The 26,260-nt window shown below is 39.7% G+C and overlaps 1 long non-coding RNA gene across 1 annotated transcript in view; it reads right to left on the reverse strand.

Annotated features, from left to right (window-relative positions):
* The window catches only part of LOC140895287 (uncharacterized), a 44,499-nt gene that overhangs the window by 17,125 nt on the left and 1,114 nt on the right, over positions 1-26,260 (reverse strand). The window contains exon 2 of the long non-coding RNA XR_012154160.1: positions 8,098-8,378. This is a non-coding gene — a long non-coding RNA (uncharacterized LOC140895287). The remainder of the gene's footprint in view (positions 1-8,097; positions 8,379-26,260) is intronic.

The following is a 26,260-nucleotide window of genomic DNA, read 5'->3' on the forward strand; positions in this document are numbered from 1 at the left end:
GCTGTTCTACCAACTTCCACTCAGATATTCTAAACAAAGCCTGTACTAAAAGTTTAAAATCAGGTGTAAAAACATTGAACTCATTGCTCCAGTGTTTGTTTTCGGCCCCATTTAGTACACAGTCTATATATGCTTCAAACCCTGCAGCAATCATTTGTTTTCTTCCCATTCATTGCTAACTTTGTAGTTGTTTGACTTATTGTTGTTAAACTGTAATCTATGCTATTCATTTATCTGCAAGCATCAATCTCTTCCTCATTACATGGAGGATTTATAGCAACTGGTTTCTCAGAGGTCCAAACTATGATGTATATTATACACTAGAACTGGTCAAAATTTGCTGTTGAAATAATAGCTTTTTGACAAAATGGAAAGTTTGGTGAAAAAATTGTTTTCATCAACATTTTATTTTCTTTCTTGAGAAAACCTGAAAATTTTTTGATGAAACAGAACAAACAAAAATCCTATTCAGTCAACATTTTTTTTGTGGTGAAAACAATTTCTTGACCAGATTTTATTTATAAATATACATACACATACCCACAAAAGCTTTCTCCAGTTTCTTCATTGTCAGTTTGTTTTTGTTATTCTTTCTATAGGTTGGCTGCATCTATGAAATATGTTCTTGGGATAAAAAGCCATGCACTGTTGATCAATACGCTTGAAACTAGACAAAGTGTAAGAATAATTAGACGGAAAGTTAAGACATTATTGCTTTTATTTTGTAGTTTTGTGGTTGTAAAGTCACTTTATAAACATGTTAGCTTTTATCTTCTGATACACCATCCATTGTCTACGGGCTTCCTTAATGGCTAATGTGTTCACTGGATGTAGAAGAGTTTTATTATTTTCAACAACCAAGTCCCACAAGGCATTTTAAATTGCTGGTGGTGAGAAAGAATGATGTCTGATGCACAGAGAATACATGAGGATGTTTGTAAATTGATTATATGCAGTCTAAGCACATAGTGAAAGTTTGAACAATCTGCAAAATCTCACAAGAGCAGACACATCAAACAATACAAGGAAAATCTAATTTCAAGTACCAGGCAAAATAAAGTGTAGATGAAAAATATAGAAAATGGAGAACAATCCAGTGATAAAGCAGAACATTTCTGTACCTCACATAGAACAGTTCATCCAATATGGCCTCTCATGTTGCTCAGGCCACTAAAACCAATGGCGATCCACGAAATCATGCTGGGTACAAACATTATATTTTTTGTTTAGGTGAGGCTACTGTAGTGCTACTGCTTTGCATAGGATCGCTTGCGATGGGATGAATTAACCCCCTCTGGGGAGTGGAGATCTTGTGTGGACTCAGTCGTGTAAAATGTGAAAACTGCCTGAGAAGTGGCAAGTTTGCTAGCTGGAGAGCAAAGGGGAACTCCGAGAATGGCCCGCTGTGGATGTTTGTGTGTTGAAAAAGTTTCAGACACAAGTTACTGGGCTCGATGCAGCCTACTGGATGAAAACAGTCTGGGTTGTGGTCAGCTAATGGTTCCTTCTGACCTTAAAAGTCCATGAGCCCTTTAAAGGTGTCGTTGACAACCTGTCCTTAAAGATGACCTGCCAATATATTTATTTATAAAATATTATGAATACACACAGGTTTTAATGGCATCACACAAATCATGCCCTCAAATACTATTTGTGGAGTTAATGAATAAATATTTCCAGAGGGAGTATGAAGTAAATAGGCCCAGTGAAGGGTGAAAAGGGGTGTTCTTGGGTGAAATTTAAGATGAGATGGGAGAGTTGATGAAGTGGAGAGATACAGGTAGGGTTATGTACTGAATGCCAAGGGGAGGGGAATTTAGCAGATAACTGATTTTAAACTTTCTTTGTTTTGTTTTCAGCTCCCTTGAATTCACCAATTAGCCTTTCAGGTTGAACCTGAGCATACAACTCACTGATGCTGCTACAAGCATCACACAATCCATTGGCTTAGCAGTTGTGTGAGTTGCTTCTTTTAATCTTTAGCCTGGTTTTGTCCAAAGTTCTAAAAACAGTAATTATATTATACCCTTTGCAGTGGCTCCTCAGAGACTGCAGTTTAAGTTAATTATGAAATATGACAATTCCCATGAACTTGACTTCAATTAAAGTCTTTTGTCATGTGCTTTTACAGCCTAGTTTTTGGAGGCATTCTCAGATTTTGTGTGCTTCAATTGACTTACGTGGTTGCTCCTTTGAAACCTCAGGTGCCTCACTTGGGGCACTCAAAATTTAAGGTACACCAAATTAGTGAACATTTATGAAAATATTAGCTTTAGCTCTTTCCCTGCTGATTCTGCTGTGTTGCTGTTATGTCTCATTTCCTCTTTGTGTAAACCAAGAGCAACACCTTGGACGTCAGTGGACTTATACCTGTATGAAACTGGTGTAAGGGCCTGTTACCAGTAGCAGATTAGCCCCTGGGTCCATGGAGCCCGGGCCCAGGGCCCTGGCCAACTGGGGAGCCCCAGGCTTCCACTGGCTGCTGAGTGGGGCGAGGGAAGCCCCCCCCCCAGCACCCCTCTGATCCCTGGCAGAAGCTGCAGGACAGGGGATATCTCCCACAGTGCCCCCACCCGACCCTATCCCCTGCAGAAGCCATGGGACAAGTGAAGTTTCCCCAAAAGAACCCCCAACCCCATCCCCCACAGAAGCCACAGGACGATGGAAGCCCCTCAACCCCATTCCCAGCAGAGAAAGCCTCCAGTGTCCCGACCCCCTCCCTGCAAAAGCCGCAGGGAGGCAGGGGAAGCCCCCGTGTCCAACCCCGCTCTCTGGCAGAAGCACCAGGTGGGCGTGGCGAGGAAGCCCCAGCACCCGGACCCCCGCTGCAGCCCTGGAACTGCAGGAGCTCCCACTCTCTGCTACAGCCCCAGGGCCATGGCATGGAGACAGAGCTTCTCTGGTCTTGGGGCTGTGAGGGTGGGTTGGGAGGGGCAGAAAGGAGCAAATGGGTTGTGGGGCAGGTGGAATCGGGGGGAACCTGTGTGGAACAGGGGCAGGGTTGCGGGAAAGGGCAGAAAGGGGTGGGGCTGTGGGCAGGGCCACAGGCGGAAGGGGCATAATGGGGGCGGATCCTCAGGTCGAAGGAGTGGGGAGGGGGTCCCCACTTGCTCTGGCTCAGGGCCCCGGAAAACCTTAATCTGCCTCTGCTGTTACAAAGCCCACTGAATCAATAGGAACCTTGCAATTGACTTCAATCGGTTTTGAATCAGGCCCAAAGTGAAGGGAGAGTCAGCCCAATGGTCTATCTTCATTCCATTTGAATCAACAGAATGTATTAGGTTGCACCTGACATATCCAGCAGTATATCAAATTCATTCTGCATGGATATAAAGTATCAGGAACATGAAGCCGCAAAATGAATAAAACACTACCTAGCTGGTATTTATTTTTTTGATATAGATTCTACAAAAGTTGCTGAATCTCTGTGCTTTTGTAAAAATATATATACAGATATGTCTTCTGCTGTTCAAGCTTGCTTTGTTTTCACTGTTTCTGTAGCTGTCTTGCAGTGAAGATATACACGTAAACAATGTTCAGTTTTTCTAAATAAATCAAAGCACACAATTTTCTTGTACAGTCTAATAACATTAAATATGTCAGAAACCCAGCAACAAACACATGGATATAAAGAGATGTGCAAGAAATATTTGATAATTGAAGTAAATAACAAGTTGTACATAAAACCAACTTTAGCTTACAAAGATATGTTCTGGGATCTGAAATGCTTAAGGTATTTGAAAACAAACATGTTGTTAAAAGCATTTACTCAACTCATTACTGCAGTAGCCAAATATTTCTGTTTTAGGGTTAGGGTATTACCAGCAGGACAGGAGGAGGTATTGTTTCATGATTTCTGTGTGTATATAAAGTCTGCTGCAGTTTCCACGGTAAACATCTGATGAAGTGAGCTGTAGCTCACGAAAGCTCATGCTCAAATAAATTGGTTAGTCTCTAAGGTGCCACAAGTACTCCTTTTCTATTTCTGTTTTGTTATTTCAGAGGGAAAAAGCCCTATCTTCTATTGGATACATTATCCAAAGCTACATAATGGTTTGTTTTTATTTTAAAGGGGAATCTTCTTTTAAAAAAAGAAATAGTGCTCATGGCTGCTAGCATTTCTCCACATATTCGAAGAAGTGTTCAAGGTGAACAAACTCTTCGTTCTATTGGTGGACATGGAACACTATATTAGACATTCTATGGGCCCATTCTCCTGGGACATGCTCAGAAGAGCCTGTACTCTTCTACACAGCCTTTTATCAGAGATCAGACAATGCTTTACAAGCAATAACGAACACCAGTAGCCTTGTGAAATAGGAATTATCCCCATTTTAGAGCTTGGGGAAATTGAAGCACAGTGGGTTTATGTGATTTGCCCCAGTCTTACAGTAAGTCAGTGACAGAGCCAGTTTTAGAACCCGGGTACCTTGACTCCCTCCCCAAACAATGCAACCCCTGTAATGTAGAGTGAGTTTATGTGATTTGCCTTAGTCTTACAGTAAGGCCATGTCCACACACGAGACCTTACAGTGGCACAGCTGTACTGATGCAGCTGCACCGCTGTACGATCTCCTGTGTAGCTGCTTTAAGATGATGGGAGAGAGCTCTCCTGCCAGCATAATTAAAACACCTCCAATGAGCGGCCATAGCTAGGTCAGCAGGAGAGCATCTCCTGCTGACATAGCGCTGAACCCATCGGCCCTTCTGTCGGTGTAACTTATGTCACTCAGGGGTGTGTTTTTTCACACCCTTGAGCGACATAAGTTATACCGACAAAAATACAGACATAGTCTAAGACAGTGACAGAGCCAGTTTTAGAACCCAGATACCATGACTCCCTCTCCAGGGAATGCAACCCCTCTAATGTAGAGCTGCTGTTTCAAAGTGCAAAGCCAGTTCCTGCTGCAAATCATAAAGATCAAGAGATTCTGGAGAAGTATTTAACTTCCATGGAGAACTACGCTGTAGGAAATAGCTTTCCTTATCTAATAGCAAAGATAAATTGGTTCATTGGCTGGACAGTGAAGCAATTTAAAGGCCGAACCCCAGCATGCCTTGCAGGCACACTGGAAGTGATTCTGCACTGTGTTACATTTAGTGTAGTCATTTACACCTGTGCAAAGTGAGTGTAAGTGGGCATACCATGCTACCACAGGTCCCCCAGGCCCCTCTTAGGGAATTGGGCTATTCCACTAAGAAAAGAGGGGACAGAAACTGGGCTGAAAAGGTGCATTGGGACCATGGCTCAAGTAGCTTCCTTGTTGTGGATCTGGGGTTACTATACAGCTTGGGGTGGAAAATTCTGCCACCTTCCACATCTGCCCAGTTCAATTGCTCATCTACGTCTGGGGCTGAGGATTTGGCCTTAATGCATAAGCTGGGTAACTTGGTCTAAGAGTCCCATTTCATTAATCTGTCAAGAGAAGGCTAAATGGCTTTTACACAATTTCAGTAGTTTATACTGAGTAGCATGGCATAAATAGATTAAAAGGGTATTGCATTATTGAAGAGCTGATTTATTTTAACCATAAAAATACTTTCTTCATGAAATAACCATGGAAGTCTCTTATCATGATTCTTTAGATTCCCTCATCATCACTAAGGGCTTTAAATGTAATCGGATTCTATGTTGTTATTTCCATTCATGTTACATCTATTTCCCTCTTATTTTTGTATTTATACATATATGTGTGTGTGTGTGTTTGAGTGTACATATAATACACACACACACACACACATAAATATATCAGCACATTAGCAATAAATAAAGCTTCTGAGCAATTAACTCCAAGGTCAAGAACAGGTTTGGTATATGCTAGCATTACAGCATGATGATTTAAGGTAGCCATAAACAATGAATATGATTAAAACCAATTACCATTTAGCTCTGTTTTGTGTTTTTAGTGATGTTGTCCTCTAATTTGATTAAATGTTTTAAATCAAAAAACTTGAGTAAGATTGATTTTCACAATTTGTTTTTGTCTTGTAGTTAATGATCATTTTCAATCTTCTTCTTTTTTGTGGGACATAGCAAATTGAGTAAAAATGCCTTAAATATTGAATATCACTATTTTTTAACTCTGATCAAATATATGTTTGTTTATCATTATCAATAATCCATTATACCTAGCTGTGAAAATCCAAACAGATAGAAACAGATGCCATGCCTACAGTTTTGAGAACATACAAACACCTGGCCAAATGGTAAATAACGCCCCCTGTACTTTGAATTTCTGAATGAGAAAAGACCCTAGTCCTTGTCAGTTCTCATCTTTGCATCTCTTACACAAATTGAACTTTATCCTTCTCTCACATTGGCTCTGAAACCATGTAACTTCATTGACTTACTCCTAATTTATATCAGTCTAAGTGAGAGGAGAATCAGGTACATTGCTAATGTCAGCATTTTGCTCACCCAGTGTGGACAATGGTGCAATAAAGTGTCTCTTCTCCAATTTGGCTCAAACTCCACCATTATTCAGAGAGCTGTCATCCCTCTTCATAGTCTAGTCTAGTTTATATCGATTCTGACTAAGCACAGAAGAAATGTAATGCAGCCTGAGATGTTCATAACATTCCAGATAGCTGAATATAGCGTTAGTAATGTTTGATTCCAAAATGGATCACAAGATTTTCTGGTTTAAATTGTGGGCTCTACAGTGCTCTTGCTCAATAATACCACATGTGGACTGAATATATATCCCTCTGAGTGTTTAACTCAACCTCCCTGAGCAATGAAGAGCCTGGCAATGGCATACAGACTGGTTTGGGCAAAGACAAAAAACAGCATGAACTTCACCCAAATTTGGAATAGATCCCAAGCCTCATTCAGATTTTAAAATCTGCTGGCTGACTATGGCCTTCAAATCTTGTCTCACTCACCAACAGAAGTTGGTCCAATAAAAGAGATTACCTCACCCACTTCGTCTCTTCAAATCTTAAGTTCAGAGGTGTCAGTTGGAATTTGGGATTGTGGGATACATAAAACATTCAGGAAGACTTGGGAAAGTGCAGTTGGAATACAGCAGCTGAACATTGGTAGGTGGAAGACATAGATCTCTGAGGTGGAATCCTGGCCCCACTGAAGCTGATGTCAAAACTTTCACTGACTTCAGTGGGTCCAGGATCCCCTGGACTCCACTATCTTTTCAGGTCCCTCCATCTACGCACTTGGCCCACCTGCTGGCCTGGTGGACCAAGAGGAGGATGCCTGGACTCTATATCTCCACTGGAGCTGCAGAGTTTTCACACTGCATTGTTCCTCTCCACCTGCATTCATGCAGCAGGGAAACATATGGGCCTCTGTTATTTACTTTGTTTTGAATAAGAGCGACATTAAAATTCAAAAATTCCAAACAATACCCCTTTGATGTGTCCAGCATTGCATGTGAGCTGCTGCTATACCAGCATAAATCTCAGTCAGATGTAATTTTCTCACTGGTAACACCTTCAAGCACCAGCCCCTCATTAACTGCACTAAAAAGCTTTAGCATCTCCTTTTCACATTGCAAACTACAAGGCAAGTATCTTTTGCTGACAGCAAAAATCAATTCATTTTAATGTCGCCTTAATTGATTTTAGCTCATTAGGAGCGCTTTTGCCCTAATTTGATAAGGAAGTGTGAAAGTATTTTTCTCAACAGCAGGTTTGTTATTTGCTGAGATATTAGGGGAGTGTTAATTAGACACAGTTCTTCTGTCATGTTGATGGTTTTTAAGAGTATTCACTGTACAGAATGAATAGAATGTGAGACTGTGCCTGGTTCTTGGTGTAGTTTGTCAAATTAAGTTAATTGCCGTGGTGGAAGGGGAGTGTGGCATTTCTGGATGTGAGCAGCAGATAGCAGTAACCCCCCTTTTCCTTTGGTGATACAAATTTCTTAAATCTGAGGGATAGTTTCTTCGTCTCTCCAGGCATAATCAGGAGAGGAGGGAAGGAGGGCAGTGTACATTTTATTTTGGATTAGTTAGATGTGTGTCTGGCCACATAAATTACTAGATGTGCCACAACATACGAGGAATCTAAAATTCCACCACTGAGTCAAGCCTCCTGTGAAACCATAATAAAATCTAATTTTTCAGGGCATATGCTTACCATACATGAACCAGGAAGGATTTTTTTCTCCTGCTTTATTTCCCAATGGACGAGGAGGATTGCAGTAGTTTTCACTTTCCTCTGAAGTACTGACAGAGCCAGGATACCATATTTGATGGAGAAATGGTTTGATCTGGCGTGGCAAATTCTATGTTCTTAGATCCAAAGAGGTTGTCAAAGGACGGTTTTCATTTTCCATTGAAAGTGTTTCATTGACTCTTGCTGACAGTTCTACAGAGTGGCATTTCCCCACTCTTCTGAGAACCTCCAAATCAGTAGGGCTGTACAGAGCAAGAAAAGGAGGAGAAGTCAGTCTATGAGCTGGTTTTGTTAGCTCGTTTGTTTTTATTTTGAGCTATGTGCTTAAGGCCAAGTAGCGGAGCACAGTCAAGGGCTGTGGGACAGAATCCTTAACTCCAATTAACTCAGAAATCTGCACAAGGTCGCAGCCTCTACTCCAGGCTTGGGAGAAGAGTTGTGATTAAGGCCCTCTGAATCTCCCTAATGTGGGGTTTGACCATGTCTGTCCCACCATATTATTAATACCCTATTCCACATTCCAGTGCAGCGAGTCACTGCAGAGCTCTGTTCTGTGGTGGGTGGGGGTTTCAGATTTGTATGTATTCTCCACTGCTTGGAACAATTTGAAATATTTCATCCCTGCTGTACCTGAGGTCTTGTGCACTTGCTTAAGGAGTCATACGTTTTCAATGTATATCTGTGAGCAGAATACAGCTCTGTTAGCATAAATTTTAAGTAACAGTTTGGTTAGTCCCATCAGCAGGTGGAAAAGCTTGTGTTTATTCTCTATCTTCAGAACCAAAGATATACTCTATATGCACATGTCTGTGTAAATTTCATAAAGCTGTATGAAGGAGGGGATGAGTAGTTTAGTTAGTCACAAACACACCACACACATAAACAGCTTGAAAACTTCTCCTGAACACAAATGAAATTTTTGCAACTGGTGTGGGATTGCACAGTTTTCAAGATATGACACAAATTAATGGTGAGGCCTGGAATACAGATTGCTCACAGATGGTAATGGAGGCAGGAAGAGTACTAGGACACAAATTAGTCAAGATGAGGGCAAGAAGAAAAAGAATGCTGCAGTATGAAAAACCTAAATAAAAGTTGATTTAATTTGAGACTAGTAGAGATGGCAGATTAGAATCTTGTCTCACTTCAACCAACTTCACACTAGCCTACCTCTGTGAAGTTAGTCCTGATTTACACCATTGTTAACTGAGAGCATGATTTTTTCTTTAGACTTCCTCTATAAAGGTTACAGTAGATGTTTCTCATGGTAATTCTTTTCTTTTAAAATATGAAGTGTGACAGGGTCAGGCCAGATGGCTACAGGAGAGTAATAGAAGGAAGATATATTAGCCCTAGGTTACGTAGGTCCCTTTTCCCTGGGTAAGGTAACAGGGAAGGTTCCAGAACAATCAGGAACCTTCTGGAGACAATTAAGACAGACAGGCTGATTAGAACACCTGCAGCCAATCAAGAAGCTGCTAGAATCAATTAAGGCAGGCTAATCAGGGCACGTAGGTTTAAAAAGGAGCTCACTTCGGTTTGTGGTGTGCGTGTGAGGAGCTGGGAGCAAGAGGCACTAGGAGCTGAGAGTGAGAACACGGACTGTTGGAGGACTGAGGTGTACAAGCATTATCAGACACCAGGAGGAAGGTCCTATGGTGAGGATAAAGAAGGTGTTGGGAGGAGGCCATGGGGAAGTAGCTCAGGGAGTTGTAGCAGTCGCACAGCTGTTCCAGGAGGCACTCTAGACAGCTGCATTCCACAGGGCCCTGGGCTGGAACCCGGAGTAGAGGGCAGGCCCGGGTTCCCCACAAACCTCCCAACTCCTGGTCAGACACAGGAGGAGTTGACCTGGACTGTGGGTTCACGAAAACGGCCAAACTGAGGGCTGCCGTGAAGCTGCAAGGCGAGCAAATCCACCAATAAGTGCAAGACCCACCAAGGTAGAGGAGGAACTTTGTCACAGTAGCTAAGATAAGACTGTCTATAACAATAATGCATTATATGGGTTTCTGAAGAAAAAATATTTATGGAACAAATTTGTACAGGTTGTTATTAAATATTTATTCTGAATGGGTCCTGAATCCAATTCTTCCTTTGTAAGTTGTCATTTTCTTCAGTTCATAATGAGCACATTCTGTACTTAGACACAAAGCCAAAGAGAAACATGATGACATCCATCATTCCGTCACTCACTGTAAAGTACCTTGTACTAAAACTCTTGATTGATTTATGCTGGACTATAAATACAACTTTTACTAACATGTTGGAGCCAACTCAGAATGACAGCTTTGTGCACTGACCCGAAACATCTCTTTTAGCATGCTTATTTGTTCTTCTTTTCAAATAGTTTTATAACCACAAATAGAGAAGGACCCAAGCCACAAAATTCAGATCTGAATTCAGATCCAAATCCAAACTTACACATAGTTCACGTGTGTTCATATTTGATTTTCTGGCTCTACCTATTACAAAGGTAGACCCCCAATCACAAAATCAAAATATTTTCCTACTGTTATGGTAGTCTGTAGAATCAGGTGTTCTGGTGTGGGCCCAGCACTTTCGCATTGTGACAGTGATTTAGCTACTAAACACAGGCAACAAAGTGGAAAGAAATGTGCACAATTTTTTTTTGTTTAAATAGACTTTATTTCATCTGGCTTTTCAATTTAGGAACATCTCTTAGAAGAACACAGCTACTAAAAGTAATGTCCTGCACACACAATATGCTATAAGCTCATTACAGATCAGCCATACAAATACTCAGTGAAATTTTTCATTTAACAGATAGGACAATATATCTGATAAAGAAAATATAAGATGCGCACTCAGGAGACATATTACACAAGGTGACAGTTCTACATTTACAAATGTATTATTTTTAGTTTCAAATAAGACAAATGGTATTATAGATTCATAGATTCAAAGGCCAGAAGAGAATATGATCATCTAGTCTGACCTCCTGTATTACACAGAACTTCCACAAAATAATTCCTAGGGTGTATCTTTTAGAAAAAAAAAACATCTGATCTTGATTTAAAAATTGTCAGTGATGGAGAATCCACCATGACCCTTGGCAAATTGTTCGAATGGTTAATTAACTTCACTGTTTAAAATGTATGCCTTATTTCCAGTCTGAATTTGTCAAGCTTCAACTTCCAGCTAATGGATTGTATTACACTTTTGTCTGCTAGATTGAAGAGCTCATTATTAAATATTTGTTCCCTGTGTAGATACTTATAGACTATAGTCACCTTTAACGTTCTCTTTGTTTAGCTCAATAGATTGAGCTCTTTGAGTCTATCACTATAAGGCATGTTTTATAATCATTAAATCATTTAATCATTCTTGTGCCCGTTCTCTGAATCCTCTCCAATTTACCAACCTTCCATTTGAATTGTGGGCACCAGAACTGGACACAGTAGTCCAACAGTGATCACACCAGTGCCAAATATAGAGGTAAAATAACCTCTCTCCTCCTACTTGAGATTCCCTTGTTTATGCATCCCAGGATCACATAAGTTTGTTTGGCCAAAGCATCTCATGTTGAATGATTATCCACCAGGACCCTCAAATCTTTTTCATAGTCACTGCTTCCCCCTGCATCCTGTAAGTATGGCCTACATTCTTTGTTCCTTGATATATACATTTCCATTTAGCCATATTTAAGTGTGTATTGTTTCCTTTTGCCCAGTTTACAAAGTGATCCAGATCATCCTGAATCAGTGACCTGTCCTCTTCATTATTTATCATTCCTCAATTTTTGTATCATTTTCAAACTTTATCAGTGATGGTTCAAGGTTTTCTTCCAGGTCATTGACAAAAATATTAAATAGTGTAGGGCCGAGTACCAGTCCCTTCAGGACCCCACTAGGAGCACACCCGCTCAACAATGATTCCCTGTTTACAATTACATTTTGAGGTCTATCATTTAGCCAGTTTTTAATCTGCTAATGTATGTCATGTTAAGTTTATAACATTTTAGTTTTTTAATCAAAATGTCATCATACAGTACTAAGTCAAAACCCTTACAGAAGGCTAAGTATATTACATCAACACCATTACCTTTGTCATCCAAACTTGTACTCTTATTTTAAAAAAAGATATCAAATTAGGTTGACAGAATCTATTTACCATAAATAAGTGTGTTGATTTGTATGAATTATATTACCTTCCTTTAATTCTTTGTTAATTGAGTCCTGTATCAGCCACTTCATTATCTTGCCCAGGATCAATGTCAGGCTGACAGGCTTATAACTACCTGGATCATCCCATTTTCCCTGTTAAAAATAGGCCCAACATTAGCTTTCTTCCCGTCTGCTGGAACTTCCCTAGTGCTCCAAGACTTATTGAAAAATCAGCATTAACACTACAGCAAGCTCCTCAGCCAGCTCTCTAATGCAAGTTATCTGGACCTGCTGATTTTAAAATGTCCACTTTAGTAGCTTCAGTTTAACATCCTCCAGAGCTACTAGTGGAATGGAAAGAGTGTCATTACCATATGATGACACTATGTCATCTGTTTTTCCTCAGATACAGAACAAAATACTTATTGAACACTTCTGCTTTTTCTGCATTATTATTAATAATTGTACCATCTTCATCTAGTAATGGACCAATAGCATTATCAGGATTATTTTTGTTTCTAATATATTTTAAAACACTCCTTCTTATTGTCCTTAACTCTTCTGGCCATAGATTTCTTGTTATGTCTCTTAGTTTCCCTTATCAATTTTCTACAATTCCTAACTTCTGATTTATATTCATTACTATCAACTTGTCCTTTCTTCCATTTGTTATATATGTACTTTTTAATGGATATCTTCACTTCTCCTCTAAGTCAGGTCATTTTTTTTAACCAGTACAGTCTTCTTCCTGGATTGTGCGATTGGAGCTTTTGGGGGCATCTAGTAAAGTGTTCTTAAATTATTTCAAATTATCATTCAAATTTTTCTGATTGCATTCTTCTGTTCAGCTGATTTAGCTCATAATTGTTTTTAGCTTTGTGAAATTGGCCTCATTGAATACCAAGTTTATATATTACTGGTCTGGACTTTATTCTACTTGCACATTATAGATGTGATCAAGTCATGATCACATGTACCTAAGCTACCATTAATTAACTTTTATTTCTGAATTGTGCAATAATAAAATAAAATATAATAATTATAATTAATAACATTCCTATCTTTAAACTTAAATACTTAATGAAATTATCAGACCTTTCCAGCATCTTTTTTTTATTGCTTTCCTGCCTCTGGTAACTTGACCCAAAACCTTACCCTAGCATCACAAGAGTGTTTGGTAAAATGTGAGTTCACAGAAAGCAGTGCTGGATTATTCCCCATGGTATATACTCTAGTGTTCTGTTTAATCTAATTTTAAATCTCAGTAAATGAGTCTTCCACCCTTTGTTCAATATATCAGATCCTTGCTATTATTAGTAGAGGGTACATACTTTTGCACCCACTTGTTACTGTGTTCTCCTTCTTTGACCTCCTTTATTATTCAGGGTATACTGTATTTGACAGAGAAAATGATAGCTATATTTCATGAGTATTGTTATTAGCTTGATTAACTGAAGTAACTGCTGGAAGGAGATTTATGCTAATTTTGTCAATCACTCTATGTGAAAGCTAGTATTAGAGAAAAAAAAGTTTTTCCTAGAATCTCCACTTCTAGGCTTTCCACTGAGCTGAGTAAACTGATGGAGCTTTATAAATAACAGGACAATTATTTCTATTACTCACTTAGGCAGTGGGAAGGAGGTTAAGAAGCCTACATAGACAAGTAGTGAATTCCCTTGCAAAAAGAGAGGCTACCTATGATTCATAGTGGTTGTGGGGAACAGAGTTGCTTTAGTGAAGTGTGTCTGATAGATTCAAGATCGTTCTTTTAAAATCCACTCCCGGAATGTAAAAGTGAAAAAACAAAACTTTAAATAGCATAGGTGTGGGCTATCACATGCATTCAGATGGAGCTGAATTTTCTCAGTCTTGCTTTACACCAGACTATTAAAATGATGGCTTCTTAGCTGAATATCCATCTTAATTATCCTCTCATTCTATTTCAGATACCTTTATAATAAAATAAAATTGAAAAATATGTTTGCTTTCAGAAATTAATAACATCTCCACCTTAAACAGTATGAGAGAAGCTAAAAGTCACCCTTAAAAGCAAAAGACTATAACATGGCTTGCACATGCAGAGTCAGAATCAGCACACACTAAAACACAATCATAATTAGGAGAGACAAGTTGGGGTAAAGATGTGAGTGCTGTGGAAGGAGTTTTCCTAGTATGTGTGTTTACCTGTTGATCAAACTGCATTGCTACCGATCCAAAAATATTGCTACTAATTTGGATCATGTTAATCTCCTTAAAAAAACTGATTACAATTATTTTAATAATCCCAGAACAGATTTAGTTATAAAAGCAAATATTTTAGACACTTTTTGGCTTAATTTCATGTTTAACACTTCATGCTGATAATATGTTAGACTACCGGCAGATTATATAGAGAGGAATCAAATGGAGGATGCCTGATTCTGATGATCTCACACCAGTTTTACATCAGCATAACTCCTTTGACATCCAGTGGAGTGACTCCTGATTCTCACTGGTGCAAGTGAGATCATCATGCGTCCTTTTATTGATTGTATGTGAAGTACCAGTGTAACTAAGGGCAGGTCTATACCATGGGGCTCAGTCGACCTAAGTTACGCAACTCCAGCTACGTGAATAATGTAGCTGGAGTCGACACAGTTTAGATCAAACTTTTGCTGTGTCTATACCGGGCTGGGTTGATGGGAGAAACTCTCCTGTCAACTTACCTTATGCTTCTTGTTCTGGTGGAGTACCGGAATTGACGGAGAATGATCAGCGAACAATTGAGCGGGTCTTCACCCACTAAATTGACCCCGCTGGATCGATTGCTGCATGTCTATCCCCCAGTAAGTGGAGACAAGCCCTTAGTGTAACACATTATTCTGTTGAAGTGTCAAGTCCATATATTAAAAAGGATGTTGCATTACATAAAATGTATCTAAAAATACCATCTGCAGTAAAACAACTTGACTTCAGTGTCTTTCTTCACTTGTTTTAATATAGCTATCTGCCTGCCCTACCCATAGGAAACACAAGCAGATAGGAGATTTTTAGAGCCACCCATATTTAGGAATGGAGAACAGTATATGGTAGAAACACCATCAAACAGAAGGGAGAGGCATCCACTGACAGGGTCAAACTGAGTCTCCCACTCAAAGGGTACTAGTTATGATTTTACAGATGGGGCAGGTCTTCACCAGCACTTACTGCATGGCAAGCTGGGGTGAAAATCTACAGTGCTCCAACATGCTGTGCACTAACCTACTGATACACACTAAAAGTTCTCTAGTGTGCTTTGACCTTTTGAGAGTGAGTGTAGCAGGCTCGCTCTCCAGCGCAAACCTCCTGGTTCTTATCTGTGGTCATCTCAACAGTTTGTATGAAACAAAACACATTTTTCAACATTTCTCATGTGCAATTCCAACGTGTTTTGTTTTTTTTTCAGCTCCTTTCTTGAGTGGACATCATGGGTGCACACCAATAGGCTTGATTCTTCAGGCACACATCGCTCCAGAAGTGTGCGTAAACACCATATACATTAGAAAATCCCTTTTGAAAGAGCAAATGCTCCATAAGAGATAGAACTTCACATGTTTATTATCCTGTCAAGGGTTTTAAGATACTGATGTGTGCCCAATTTTCCTCAAATGAAAGCATACACATGGCTTTTTAGAATGTAAATTTCTTCTAATTCTACAGTGGCAATCTAAAGGAAAGAAAAGCCTGCAGCTGTCCTTGTCCCACTTTTCCACTCCTGAATATTTGTTCCAGGCAAGGCCAGAGAATATTTCTATCCACTTATTGATCTGTGTAAATCTTATTAAGAGGTTCAGCAGATTCAGTCATGCCTTAAAAATATGTTTGTATATTTCCCTTGGTGGCTTTTGCCTCTTTCTTCCAGTTTCTTGATTAAGTTTTAATCTAAAAATAAACCATGCTTAAAAACCTACCTTGTAATTTTTTACAGTGATGCTTGAATTACAGTGAAGTGAAAGCCTGGATTAAATATGGTCACCCAAGATAATGCCATCTGTGAAATCGGGGGGATGAATTTTTTAACCCTAAAAGTGAATTTAACTTGTAGACTGTCAACCCTGGAGGCTGAAACCCTCTTTTTTCTGCAGAACAGGCATCACATGGGCAATGCTTCGCATTTCTTTATACTGCACCACCAGTATGCAACAGGTTGCTGTTCGGGGTAAGAGGATCATTCACACTTTAGGCTTGTTAATTGTTTGTCCTCTGGCTGAGTCTATCAATAAACATGGCAATTAGTGACAGTTGTGATGCTTGTTCTTGCACTGTGGAGACTTAGGGCCAGATCTTCAGCCTTGCTCTGGCCTTGTTGTGTTACTCCAGTGGAAAGCTGGCACAACCTGTCAGCTCGGGATTCTCCCAGCAGCGGGGGACCCCTAAGCAGCACAGACGCACCATGGCTGGTTTCTACATCACCTTCATATCCTCCAGCACAAGGGATATTTTGGCAGATGGCCAGATGGAAGGCGGTGTGGTTGGAGTGCTGCTGTGCTTTGATGATCCTTGATTTGTGTATCAACTCTCCTGGTGCCATAGCAATCCCGAGGCTGCTGTAAGCTACATCAGGGATGGGGTAGAACCAGACCTAAGATCAGGGAGCTCTAAATGGCTTCTTGCAGCAGCTTTCCAGTTTATCTATGCCCAGGGTTTAAATCATCTTGAGATCTTTTCAACATCAGGTCATTGCACACAGGATATCAAAGAGCCATCAAGTAATAATGGGTCAGATTTGAGCAGGTGGCAGAAGCTGATGATGAACTATTCAAAATGTTAAGAGTGCATTTTACACCTTAGGATGTACATACATAAAGGGACACATGAACACTGATTTTCGTTGTGTCTGGTTGAAGCCCACAACTGTAGAAAATATCATTATTCAGGAAAAACTGCCCCCTATTGAAATGTCACACAAGTAGAGAACAGTTCTCACATATCACTCACCTGGACTGGTATAAGGATAGAATCAAAAGTTATTATTTATTGAATGCCAACAGCGTACATAATGGTGTACAAACATAGGTGTCAAAGGGCTAGATTCTCTGCTGCACTATCCACCAGTTGTGACTGGTGGGAGGGGAGGTTTCAGAAAGGAGCTGTTTGCTGCTGTCTTATTCTACCGATGGTTCTATGCTGGCCATGGCCTCAGTATACTTCAGAGCAGGCTCAGTGCTACTAAGCATACTGGCTTTTTTTGCCCCCCAAGAGCTATTTAGTCAATGGAGAATAGCTGGAAGGCAGAAGCTGAGGATTGCAGAGTGAGCAACTTAAGAGTCAGATTTCTCAGTTTTGCACCAGCTATGCCAGTTCAACATGAGATGTGGAGATTCACTATCTTTCCTGCCCTGTTTTGTTGCCATGGTGGCATAAGGGGACCAGATCATCAAAGAAGGATATCCTTGTGGTTTAGATCTTAAGAATGGAAGTCAATATTTTGTCAGCCCAGCCAAGAACTTCCTCTATGTCCTGAGGAAGTCATTTAATCTTTCTTTGTACTTCTCTTCTTTTTAGAATCTGAACAAAACTGTAGGAACCAGTTGTACTTCCCAACTTCTCAAACTGTATGAAAGTAGTAGCTATCCTTTTCTGTGGGTTGACAATATATAAAATATTTGTGAAGTGCTTTGAGATCCTTGTATAGAAGACACTATACAAGTCAAGGTTTTATATTACTTACATAATGTTCCTCTCCATGCACAGTATAGTGTAACAGGAAAATTCTCCATCTATATATAAATATGAAGATACTAGTAACTACAAATGTAGCATTCGGGGCAAAATTCAGCTAATTTTACTTCTTTCTGTAGATGGCAAAGACTTTCACATATGGTTATGGCGATGGCCACACAACGACAACGATCCTCAAACTGCATAAGGTTTCTCCCTTCACTGACTTATGAACTACAAGCAGACATTAAACCCTCCCTATATGGCTCAGGGAATTAATAATAGGTTGTAGACTCCCCCTTTATCCTACTAATTCAAATCCAGCCTAGGTCAGCCGTGACAAAAAGGTGTTACAATCAGATGGCTGTTCAGGGGCACTAATTAGTGCCTTTGTTCACAGACTTGCACAGAGGCCCAGGACTGAATGACTGTGAAAGCTAAACTATCCTCTTTTATTTACCTTACAGGTGGTCATTATATGTCAGGTTGTAAAGGCTGAGGTACACTGGCTTCCATTTGCATGAGGAAGAATACATTGCTAGTCTATGTAATATGTCTGTTCTGTGGCTAGAAACAGTACTTCAGTCTTTAGTGCTTTTGATCCAATGGCTTTTACTAGCACCAAATTCACTCTGAGAAAAAAAAATATTCTAATTTCTTCAGTTTCCGGCATTCAAAAAAATAAAGTCTTAACATTTTAAATCCTACTTCACTCCATGTAAAGTCAATGGTTGCCTGGCTTCTTTCCAAACATTCTACTTTTTTGTTACAATTTCAGCCAAATAAGCCATCAAAGAAATGTTCTTCATTTCCTGATCCTAAAATATATTTTTATCTTGATGGTTACACCTAGTAGTTGTAACACTAAATCATTCTGACTAAGAATCTCCACAATAGAATGAACATCATTTTGAGTCTCTGACTAAATGTGGAACAATAATTGATATGTTCCTTTTCCGCTCCTTCTCGTCTTCTCTTTAGTGCTTTGAACAAAGCTCTAGGGGCCAGATTCTCAGCTGATATAAATCAGCATAGCCATTGTTTTTCTGCATCAGCTGAGGTTCTTGCCTTCCTTCTGAAAGGAAGATATTTTCTATTGTATTGCAGCTGAGAAAGATCCTCTCATTTCAAAGCAGCGCTCAGCAGACACATACTGGTACTTCTGGGACAACAGCATGAAGAAAAAAACAATAAATATGATAAATGATCAGACAATCTTAATGAAGAGATCCTCCCAAACTCCACTGAACCATTGCTGACACCGGTCACCATAATTGGTATGTCAGACTGTATAATCAGGCCTGGGAAAGCTGAATATATGAAAACCTTTCTGTTCTCATCTGTACTGAAGCAGCACAGAACCACTGCAATGGGAAATAAAGGAGAGCTAAAATTTCTCAGATTAAGATGTAGGAACAAAGGGCCAGATATTAAAAGGTATTTCGATGCCTATGGATGCATTAAAATGGGAATTGGACACTGAGATGCTTTTGAAAATCACACTAGGCACTTATACGCATCTTTCAGGTGCCTCAGTACCTTTAAAAATCTGGCCCAACATGCCTAAATAAAAATTGGTTTTACATTAATTAAATATCTAACTAAAGAATTTACAGGCCATCAATCACCTAAAATAGATTGTTTTCAGATCACGGCAGGCCATCTGTGTCTAGTATGTGAAAGAAAGTCCTTCACTTTGCAATTCAAATTTTCTATATAGTTATACAATACAATCTATAGAATATATTTTTGTGTACTGGACACTGGACCATAGTTCTTGAAATGCTAAAAACATCCCCTTCCATCTGGTAAATGGGTTATACTATTGCCTGGCTGTGTACCATTCTTAACTGTACCCAATGAAGCTCTTTCCTAGGTACTTGAAGAGGACTGTCTGGATATGATCTGTAAGTGTAAAACTGCCATTCGTAAAATCAATACTCATATAAGGCAGTTCCATCATCGCATTTTAGAGGCCTGATTGAGCATTAGGTACTGAGCTTTGAGCAAATCTTATTCATGCAGGACTCATTCATTTGTTGCAGCACGTGGTAAACACCAGGAGGAAAGTATTGCAACCAGATTAAACCCATTATGATAGCAGACCAAACTTACATCCTAGGCCACCTGCCATCAGGCCTGGGGATCTGAAAAGCCAAATATATACTCCTGCTTTGAAGACTTTTTCTACGAAAGAACAGCAGAGAATAAAACTATTAGAAGATTACTCCCATTCAGCTCTACAGTGTACTAGAAGTGTTTGCCTAGCTTTCAGAACCTCATGCCCCAAAGGAAAAATATAATAATAATAATAATTAATAATGTATTAATTTGTATTACTGCAGCTCTTGGAAGTCCTGATCAGGATCAGAGGCCCAATTGATAGGTGCTGTACAGACGTAGTGCCTGATTCACCACCACTATGTGAGTCTAGTTTTGTGATTTCTGTGTATGTCAGTTACAGTTGCATAAAACTAGAACAATACAGTGGTGAATCAATCTCACAGTGTAAGAGACAGCCCCTGCTCTGAAGAATTTACCAAGTCTAATTTACCAAGAATTTACCAAGAATTTACCAGTCTAATTTACCAAGACTCTTCATAACATTGGACTTTTCCCGTATCGTTGCCTGAAATATTCAAGGTCTGCTGGTGTATCTTCATTGAAGTCAATGGAGCGACGCTACTTTACACGAACTGAGCCTCTGGGTCAAAAAATGTGCCTGATCTTACTTACACTGAGGTAGTACCACTGCCTTAGAGAAGTTACTCTTGGTTTATACCAGTTTAACTCAAAGGAGAATAAGACCAAGTGAACATGAAGTCTTCTACTCAGGAAGAGGAAACACAACTCAGATAATACAAATAATAAGGGAGGCTAGTAACCAATGAACTACATGCCTTACAGTATCCAAGTTTCATTTAATTGTATCTCATAATCCTATTTTTACATCACCAAATATTAAGTAATTGGCACAGCGAAGTAATGGAACTGAGAATGTTGGCAGTGAGGGATTGAATGGATACCATCCTGTGGATTCCCCAGGAATTCTCTCTGGAGAAGTTTCCACAAGCTGGAGAGTTTAAGAACTATTATAACTCCTAAAGCACTGTCTGAAAGTGAAGACTGAATAAACTGAGATGCCGCATTTGCTTGTAAAATTAAATTTTGAGAGATTAAGCTTCCAGTCCTGTGCACCACTGATACGATTTGCAATCCCAAGCACCAGAGTAAGCAGTGCAGTTTTAGATCTTAATACTATCAGACACATAGTTACTTCCATGGGTGCCTGCCAGCCAAGTGAAGCAGAAAACAAAAAGAGACACCTCGAACAGCCTTGAAAGCTAACCTGGCACATGATGTAGGATCAATAATCAGAATTGGCAGAGTGCTTTTTTGAAAGTGACAGCAGCACCAACGGAGTCAATTTTTAATCAGTCAGCATCACTTTGGTATGCAAGAGAGTATTACAGTGAAAAGATAATCATTGTATGTTATTTTATGCATGATGTTGATTTCTGTGTGCACTGTTCCTTTACCAATGAATACGTGACAAATAGGACACAGTGAGTATGTATTGTTTAGCAGCATAACTGATCATTTGCTACCTCAGGCAATCAAATTTCTGTGAATTTTTAACTTGAATACGACAACAAATGACAAATTTAGAACAGGTTAAAATACATACAGGAGTGAAACGCTTCCTATTTTTAGTGTTGTTTTTTCTGATGGTGGGAAGGAGGAGAGTGAGTAAGAGCAAGACTGTCTGAAACTGAAAAATGGGGACATTCTCAGCTAGAAAATTCGTTTAGCACCCATTGACTTTAGTTGAGCTATGCTGATTTACACCAGTTAGGAATCTGACCCATGGAGTATGGAGGAATGTGTAAACTCAGTGTACCAATTCCATGTTGCCAATTCTTATTCAATAAGAATATTAAAGAATCTGTAGTTGGGAGATAATTCTGGGTCTGTGGGTGAGAAAAAAACCTGTCATGTTTTCTGCATTTAATTTGTATTTCAGAGAGTGTTTAACTCTGTCACCAACTATCAAGGTGTTCAGAAGGAAGATTTGCTTCTGTGGAAGTGGTGGAATATGAATGTGTGACTAAAGCTTTGGAAACTCATTTTCCAATGAACCAACTACCCTGATACACTGCTACAACTGGGAATGCATTTAATCAGACAACAGTGGTCTAATTAGTTAGCACTATGCAGCCTCTCTTTCTCTCTCTCCATGACTCTGGTCATGGTATTTCCTAATAAAGATAAAACAACCATTATTATTTGCATGAGCTATAGAACGTTATTAAAATTGAACATATAGAACATTAATAAAATTATTAATTGGTAAAATGTAAAGCTAATTCCAGGTTACTTGAATATTTTCCCCACAAAAACCTTATTGTCATGGTGCCCATCAGGACTAGAGATGGTCTGTTATTAATCTCAATAACTAAAACAAATCTGGAGAACCGCTTAGGGGACATGCTTGCTTTTTCACAAAACGGTGAAATGTGCTCGGCTTTTGAATGTAGATGGTCAATTTAACTAAAGACTGAAGGGATAAAAAACCCCACATACAAACTACGGAGGTTTGGTTATGAGCCCTGTTTGTTTGTTTGATCACAACATGGCCTCCAATACAGCTGGTGAAAAATTGTGACAACTGTTTAATGTGGGCTTAAAACTGCAAGCACCATTAACTGCCTCCATCCATACCTGAACTCATTTAGAAGCCTAATTGCTTGATTTGAACATTGCAGGCACATTTGTGCTTATATATTATTATAATTGCTGCTCTGCACCAACTGTGTTGAAAATTGCAGCTACAGAATTTAAATTCATTCATTCAGTCTCTCATCTCTCTCTTACCACTAGTCCAACTTAGGCCATGGCTCACCTCCCCCTTAAAAATTCCATTGAGACAGATGCATGGTTGCAATGTTTGGAATGTTAGTTCTTTTTGCAGATCAAGTCTGCTGGATCCTGTGTCTGTAGTAATTTGAATTGTCTGCTGGCTCACTCAGCAACACCATTTTAATGCTTTTTTTAGGCTCCTTCTTCTGTGCAGGTCTAATCAGTGCACTCAGGCATGTGATGAAGAGCCAGTCACTCACGCAAACAGTTCACAGCACCTCTCAGACCATGTCAGCGTATAAAAAAAGCTGGAGTATTTAAAAATATAGACTTACAATTTTGTTACAATACATAAGTAGGAAATTGACTCTCTCTGGTATTTCTGAACTGGTTAATATGCAAGGATTTTAGAGTAAGGGAAAAATCAATCACCACAGTTCAGGCCATGGATCTTCTGCAGCACTTACATGGTTCTTATGTCATGGACTCTCAGACACAGAACTAGGACTCATAATGCTCAGTGCACTATTCCCTTTGGCTACTTTGCTTTGGATGAATCCAGAGCAAGAAATTACTTGTCTGGAGGAGATGGCACACACTGACCCAAATACACATTAGCGCAAGGGCAAGGGATTTCAGATGCACCTTCAAGGGAAATGTATACAAACTAGCTCTGTTGCTCTTCTGCCCATCTGGCCACTGCTAGAGAGTATTTTCAAGTTCTGAGTCATGCCTCATTATGCTAACACCATCTGTGTTAATGACTGAGAATCTGAAACAGTTAGGAGATAAATGGTCTGCCTTTTCTGCTCTTACCTTTGACTATGTCCAAAATATGTCTGTCATGCCCACCAAGATACATTGCATTTACCATGCAGCACCACATACCTGTTATTAATAGGGTTATAGTCTATTCATTGGTTCTCAGGAAAAGTGCAAACTGGTTATATAAGTTCAGCTAAAGTCAGCCTCAATTTGTCAGTATCTGCCACAGTCGTCCTTTCACAAGAGCCATTTTTTTAAAGAACTCTTTAATCACAAAACAAAACATACTTTTGTGAAAAAATTTCATTTTGGTCTGAAAAGTATTTTCCATTGACAGAAAAATTTCTATTATATACAGTATCATCTTCTCCATCTCAGCTGATATTTTCTAAGATCCTCAGTGAAATAGCTGATTCTGTTTGATGGCCTATGTGTAATATATTTGGTGGTGCAATCTAATTCCCATGGATCCATGTCCACATGATGATAAGATTGATATTCACTGACTTCTTTATGACAGTCAATTTAGAGGCAGTTCCTTTATGGCAGGAAGTAGTATGCAGGAGGATTGTACTACTATATAGGACCACAGAGCTTGCCATGCAGCATCAGATCAGTAGTCCATCTAATCCAGTATCCTGCCTCCAGCAGTGGATGGGACCAGATGCTTTCCAGGAAAAAGCAAAAAAACCAACAACCCTACCCTCCAGGGAAATTTCTTCTTAATCCTCAATAATTAGAGGTTGGTTTATGCTCTGAAGCATGAGGTTTTACATCCCTTCCAAACTCTTATTTGTTTGTTTTGTTTATTTTAATATTTACTGTCCATTCAATGGATATTTTTCTTCCATATCAGTGCCAGTGTTACTAAAAATCCTGCTAAATAGAACCAGTAAAAAAAAAAAATCACAAAAAAGTCTTCCTACGCGGGGGTGGGAGGGAACGACAGAGGAGGGTGCATAATGTGGCCTAGTGGATAGAATGCAGGACTAAGACTCAGGAGTCCTGCATTCTATTCCCAGCGCTGCCTCTGGCTCTGTAAGGTGACATTGGGCAAATCACATGGCCCTCTCTGTGCCTCAGTTTCTCCTTCTGTAAAATGGGGATCATGATACAGACCTCACTTTGAGAGCTACTGATGAACAGTGCTATATAAGAACTAGGAATTGTTGTGCATTCATTTATTTATTTTTCTTTTAAACATTTCAGAATTTGACATTTTTTGAGTAGGTCTGCCACCAGCCTCCTGGCCTGAATGATATCTTGTGGCCATACATTTCACAGGCTGATTAAGAACTGTGTGAAAAAGTGTTTTCTTTTAACCATTCAGAATAGCCACCTTTCAACATCATTGGAAGGCCCTGGGTTCCTGTATTATGAGAAAGGGTGAACAGCAGTTCTTTCTCTACCTTCTCTATACTGTTCTTTATTTCATATACAGTACTTTCATACTCTCCATTTTCTACCTGTTCTGTGAATAAAAGACAGGACTTCATTTTATGGGCTGTCAGTCAGGCACCTGTAAATATGAAAACAGTATCCATAGTGGATCCACAACTGGGGACTGTGATGAGATAATTAGTTTGTCTGGAAACACAAGGCAGCCTCTGCTACAAAGTTCATTAGTTCTTGTTTACTATACAATAGCTCTTGATCTCAGTTCATTCAGTGAAGGGATACAGAACACCTTAGTAGTGTTTGTTTATGTCACTGGTAAAGGTTGAAAGACTTCACTGATGTAACTCAGCATCCCAGCTTAGAAGCTATATTGCGAGCAGTCTAACACTAGTGCTCTGAAACCTAATACAGGGTAGTTCACCAAAATGAGTAGCAGTCTGTGGGGAACTGTACTTTTAAGAGGCTCTGGTGAGAGCAGGATCTAAGTGATCACTCAAAAGACACAATCCATCATTGGATGGAAGCTAGAGATTATTATTTTATTATTTGAGGGCTTGTCTACACTTACATTTTATAGCACTCTAACTTGCTGGCTCAAGGGGGGGGGGAAATCACCCCCCCGAGCGCAGCAAGTCTGAGCGCTTTAAAGCGCTAGCGTGGACAGACTCCGAGAGCTGGCATGCGACCACACACACACTTCGAAGTGCTGCTGCGAGGGTGTTCCCACAACTTCCCACTTTGAAGTTTCCAGTGTAGCCATGCCTTGGGTGTGCTCTGCATTGAACAGGACACAGAAGTCACAATTCCTGTCCCAAGCAGCCTACAAACTTAATAGAGGAACAGCACCCACTCCACTGGGAGGAAGGCTCTACCTGCGTGAGGTTTGGGGGTTTGCTTTTTGTATATAATGAGTGAGCAAGAGTATTTTTAACAGATATGGTTAGTGCTTCTTAGCTTCATGGAAGGAGTGAGATTGGAAGATGCATTTGAAAGAATATGGGGTGTGTAGCTAGTGCAGGAGTAGTGCGATAATTCTAGGCATGGGAAGGCAGAATGGAGTGAGTCATCGAGACAAGAAAGAGAAAATGACATGAAAGAGGATGCCAGTGATGAGGTTAGGGGGAAATGGGAAGAAATGCAAGCAGAAATGTGGGGAGGTTCAGGACAGTGCAGAGCTTTGAATCAAGGACAGGAATCCTGAACTCGATACAGAAGGCAAGAGGGGCAAGTGAAGCACACAATGTTCCAAACTGCAAAAATCAGATCTAGAACGGGATTCTAAATACTGCAGAGTT

The sequence above is a fragment of the Lepidochelys kempii genome, chromosome 11 (genome assembly GCF_965140285.1).
Source record: "Lepidochelys kempii isolate rLepKem1 chromosome 11, rLepKem1.hap1, whole genome shotgun sequence".
Classification (NCBI taxonomy): Eukaryota; Metazoa; Chordata; order Testudines; family Cheloniidae; genus Lepidochelys; species Lepidochelys kempii.